The 5153-nt window shown below is 53.2% G+C and overlaps 1 long non-coding RNA gene across 1 annotated transcript; it reads right to left on the bottom strand.

Annotated features, from left to right (window-relative positions):
* Nucleotides 1-348: 348 nt before the first annotated feature.
* Nucleotides 349-2647, bottom strand: LOC144582851 (uncharacterized). Its single transcript, XR_013536327.1, has 2 exons — nucleotides 2301-2647; nucleotides 349-1600 (listed from the first exon to the last, which is right to left on the bottom strand). It is a non-coding gene; the product is annotated as an uncharacterized LOC144582851 (long non-coding RNA).
* Between the last annotated feature and the right edge of the window lie 2506 nt (nucleotides 2648-5153).

Genomic DNA, 5153 nt, shown 5'->3' with positions numbered 1-5153 from the left:
TTCCTCTTCGAGAATCTTTTGGCCTCATATTTCTGGGATGCTCTGGTGGCCTCAAAGCTCTTTCCTGAAGTCATTTCATTTTGCTTTTACTTCTCCTAAGAACTAGTCATCTGGCCCCCATTTTACATACGAGACAAATGAGGGGAAGAATGAGTCATCTAAGACCTTAAACCTACAACTCTTGATCCCAAACCCAAGGAGGCAAAAGGTGTTTTCCAGCTCAGACATTCAGTCAGCAGAATTGCTAGTTTGACTTTCAGAAAGATATGACTCTCAAAGCGGGGGTGGGGGGAGGTGGGGTGGAGGGTGGGGGGTGAGGGGGGTGGAATCTAACAGGCCTGCAAGGTCGACTTACATTCCTTTTACTTAATTGGAACAAGTGTAAACCTAAAATTTAGCATGAACTTCTCATGCTCATAGATCTATAAACCAATCACAAAACCAAAACAAATCTTCAAAGTAAATACAAGCCACAAAATCAATTTTAAAAATTCAAGTTAACAACATTAAATCAAGTGACTGATTAAACCGCTGACACTGTGTGTACCGGTAACAGAGTAATGGTTTTGGGTGTTTTGCTTCCTGTGTTACATCTTTGGACTTTGATCATGATGGGTCATCATTTGCGCCCGTCATGTTCACCATCATTGTGTTCTCAAAAAAAGGGAAGAGTTCATAATCCAGTTTGATGGGCCGAGCAGTTTAAACAATGCATTCTCAAATGCAATAATGGAAAGTGGAAAATAATACACTTAGTATAACATCACTCATTGTACATTTGCTGTGATACTCACAACTAATGAACTATTTCAAGTGTATTCACATAAGACAATAATGGCCCAATTTATCCTCTAGCAAAGGGCCCATTGTGCTGGCTGTCCTGGAGCTCCTCATTCCTGAGCTGTTGTGGGGAGCTGATGACTCCATCCTCCCACCACTTCACTCCACTGAACCCAACAGGAAATTCCACTCTCCCAAATTCCGTGACATCACCTCACCGGTCAGGCCACTGTCCCCCCCCCCAACACTTTTTTTTTTTCACCTGGGTGCAGGTGGGCTGAGGCCCCAAAGGGTATCAGTCCCGCTGTCCCTTTCCCATTAGTAAGAGACAATTAAAATTAGACATCATGCCTGTGCTCTGTGCTATTTCTGTAATGATGTCAAATTACAGTTCCAATGTATTCAATTATTTAAAAAGCGAATTTCTTTTTTTAGTTGTTTGTTTGTTGTTGCTGTTTTGAGATGGAGGCCCACTCTGTCACCCAGGCTGGAGTGCAGTAGTGTGATCTCAGCTCACTGCCACCTCCGCCTCCCAGGTTCAAGAGATTCTTGGGTGTCAGCTTCCCAAGTAGCTGGGATTACAGGAGCATGCCACCATGCCCGGCGAATTTTTGTATAGTTTGTAGAGACGGAGTTTCGCTATGTTGCCCAAGCTGGTCTTCAACTCCTGAGCTCAAGCAATCCGTCCACCTCGGCCTCCCAAAGTGTTGGAATTACAGGCGCGAGCCACTGCGCCTGGCTGAATTAAAGACGGAAATTTCTTAGTCTATGAAAATGACGTTCAAGGGCAAACGGCAAAATGAAGTTCTGACTTTTCCACCTGTAAAGTAGATTGATATGAGAGGGAGTGAGACGACCTCAGTGGCTATCAGTATAAGACAAAGAGAACTGAGGGCAGCCAGGTGTGCCCATAGCAACTCTCCCAGAGTGAATCATTGCCACACCGGGCACAGAAGCGCATACTCTGTGGATTGTTTTGGATTCCTTTCTACACAATTCTAGTAAAGAGTTATTCCACAACCTAGGGACTGCCTTAGAGCCCTATTTGAGAAACTCCCGGCTCAAAGATCACGAAGTCAGTAGGCAAACGCGGGCAGGCCCTGCACCAGGTGTCCAGCGCCCAGCCCTCACTTCCAGAGCTCAGGACTCCTGCAAGAGCTACTCCAGCCCCTGGACTGCCGCTGTCTACATTCGCGCTCTTCCTTCCTCGGGAAACAGACGGTGGATCAGACCTCCCAAGCTCTGGGTGCCCCAGTGTTTGGCGGTGCGCCAGGGCAGCGCGGCCCCTCCCCGCAGCACAGGGTGACAGACCCCACCCCATCCTCCAACTCCCCCGGTTCCCGCTCCATCACAGACACCACCACCACCACCACGTGCAGGCCCGAGAAGGCAAAAGAGGCCCAGCCACCCTCACCGGGGATTTTATTTTCTTTTTTGCTGGTTTCAGGCTTTTTTCTGCCTGAGTGAAAATGAAACAAACACACCCGCCTCCCCCTCGGCACACACACACGCACACTCACTCACGCACTCGCGCGCCGGCCTCCCAGCTGTCTGTGTCCGGGGCGGGGACCGGCTTGGAACCGATCGCCGCGGGCCGGGCACAGCGCGCCGCCCGCTGTCAGCGCTCGCCGGCTCCTCGTGCCCCTGCCCGCTGCGCGCTGCCCGGAGCAGACGCCTGGCCGGCGGGCCCACGGGCAAGAGGACGGGCGGGCACACCCAGCCCTGGCACGCCCGGCCCGGGCTTGGGCGGAGGCGGCGCTGTGGCTGATCCGAGCGTGGAGGGCGCCGCCGGGGCCGGGAGCTAGGCGCGGTCCTGCCCAGCCCCGATCGCCGCGCGCCGGCCCTCGGCGCCCGGGTTCTGCGGATCAGGTGGGTCCCGCGGGGCGCCGCCCAAGTCCCCGGAGGCCGCGAGCAGGGCCAGGACTGGGGGCTCTGCGCGTGGGCGAGGGTGGTGGGGGGAGTGGGGAGGGCCGCTGCTCCGGCCCTCCCCGGTTTCTGCCCTGCCTGTGTCCCTCCCTGCTTTTGTTCTTGTCGCTGCGTCGGTGCCAAATCGGACCCAGTTTCTGTCCCTCTGTCCCCACCATGTGCCCGTCCCAGCCTCTGTCCAGCCGTCCAAGACTGGAGCCTGAGGGGCTGCGGTTCCCCTTGGGTCCTCGGGGTGGGGGTGGGGAAGAGAGAGAAGACTTAGGGGCACAGGATGCGACCGAGTAAGTCGCAGCGAGTGAGGGGGTCTGTCCTTGCCTGTGGGGCAGGACAGAGGAATGGCTCTTGCCCAGGATAAGTTAGGAAGGGGGTGCCTCTGAGAAGGGGAATTTGAGAGTGGGGGAATAAAGTGAGGGTCGCAGGAACCCCAAGGAGCAAGGAAATAGAGAGGAAGATGTCAGAGAGCTTTGGAGAGCTGAGGACTCAGCCAGACGCCCAGCATGGGGAAAGTTTCCGACACTAACTTTGGCAGCGGGGGTGCAAGCTGCGCTGCGGCGATGGGAGGCGGGAGGTCCCTCCAACTCTTCAAACCACCTCGCTCCTACTCAAAAGGGACACCACCCCGCGTTTGGAAATGGCAGGAAAACAGCTAAACACAATGATTGCACAAACTCTTGAATAGCGTCCAAAAAAACCGTAAAAAGAAAAAAAAAAAAGAAAAATGTCAGCGCGCAAAGAGCCAGAGAAGCAGAGGGATTTGAGATTCCCAGATCTTCCCGCTGTGGCGGCTGGGAGGGAGGAGGGGCGTGGAGGGTGTGAGAGCAGCTCCTCCCCCCCCAGGAAGGAACCGAGACCCGCGGCAGCTGTTTTGTGGCTTAGCTCGTCGTTTGCGCTCCTTGGGCTCCTGAGCAGGCCTCAGTGCCTCCTTTCTTTACCTGGAAATAGGCGTGTCTCAGGAGGCAGGAGATGTAGGGTGGAGCCCAGGCTTGGCCGCTTGCCAGTAAGGAGCCACCCTCCCAGAGAGAGCCTCAGTGTCCCCGATTGTGAAACAAGGATACCGCTGCAGACCTCCCTCCCAGTCTCTGAGTAAGGAAATGCAAAGTGCATGGGAAGGAGGGCTCTGGGGGTGTGGGGTGTGGAGGACAGAGTTATTCTGTGGCATTTTTGTGCTTCTTTGACTACACCCGGAACTTTCTACCTCGTTTGGAGTTACTTCTAGGCGTATTTTGCCTCCTCTACCAGATGGGGGGGCAGCCTGCAGATCCAAGTTATTTCATTTACATGTAACAGGTGCTCAACGACTGAATAAGGCAGAGCTGAAAGAGTCCCTGCTGACTGCCCAATTCTGAAGAGTTGAACTCTCTGTCCTGTGAGGCCCGGCATCCTGCCTCAAGGGCCACCACGGTGGGGGAGGGGAACCTCGAGGGCAGGGCTCTGGACCCTTCCCTATCTTATTTCGGACAAGACCAGTTCCATTTTTCCTTTATCTCCTCTATGTTTTGGGAAACTCCTGAGGCGGTTTGCGATGTCAGGTCGCTCAGATCCAACCTGACCCAGCTGTCTCCGGTGGGGTAGCCGAGGTCCAGAAGTGAGCAAAACGATTTGGGCAAGCTTCTCCAGTGGCCAGACCTTACCCCAGGACACCTGTCCCCTAAATCACCTTACCCAGGACACCTGTCCCCTAAATCAGAGTCTAGGAGCTGCCTTTCTCTGGCCATGCTGGCTCTGAGCAGCCATTTCCCCAGTTCTGAGCACCACCTCTCCTGCAATCTAACTCCAGGGCCCTGGGGCTGCCTTCTGGCCCTTCTGGGAGAAGAAGCCTGTGAATCTCATCCTCTGAGCACTTTCCAGGCCTTTAGTGGGACCATTTATGTGAATTGACCTTGCAGGTTGAGGTCAAAAAGAATGAGGGTCCCTGACCCAACTGAGTAGACTAGGTACTTACCTGCCTGTGTCCCTGCTTTTGTTCTTGTTGCTACGTCTGTGGCAAAACTGACCCAGCCTAAGGGGCTGTAGGCTGAGCAGCCCCTTAGGCTAACCCATTTTCTAGTTGAGAAAATGAAGGCTCAGAGAGACCAGGGAACATATGGGCACTCAGCAACTAAATGGCAGCTAGGATTTGAATGCAGTCTGGCTCTAAGGTTGCTGCTTTTTCCATTACATCACCTCTCATGATGGCTAGAAAATGGCTAATGGACAAATGTCATGGAGACATGGGCAGGGGTGAGGGGAGAATGACAGGAGGGGGCGGCTTTCGGTAGGGGACTGGACGTTAATAGAGGTATAAATTCACAATATAATTTTAACTGAAATGAATGTACTCTTTGCCCTGCACTTTCCTTTTATTTTAGATTGGATATGTAAATTTTTTCTTTTTTCTTTTTTTTTTTTTCTGAGATAATCTCGCTCTGTCACCCAGGCAATGACACTGTCTTCACTCACTGCAGCCT

Source organism: Callithrix jacchus, chromosome 1 (assembly GCF_049354715.1).
Source record: "Callithrix jacchus isolate 240 chromosome 1, calJac240_pri, whole genome shotgun sequence".
Lineage (NCBI taxonomy): Eukaryota > Metazoa > Chordata > Mammalia > Primates > Cebidae > Callithrix > Callithrix jacchus.
Note: the sequence above shows the minus strand (reverse complement) of the source record. Positions and strands in the feature narration are given on the sequence as shown.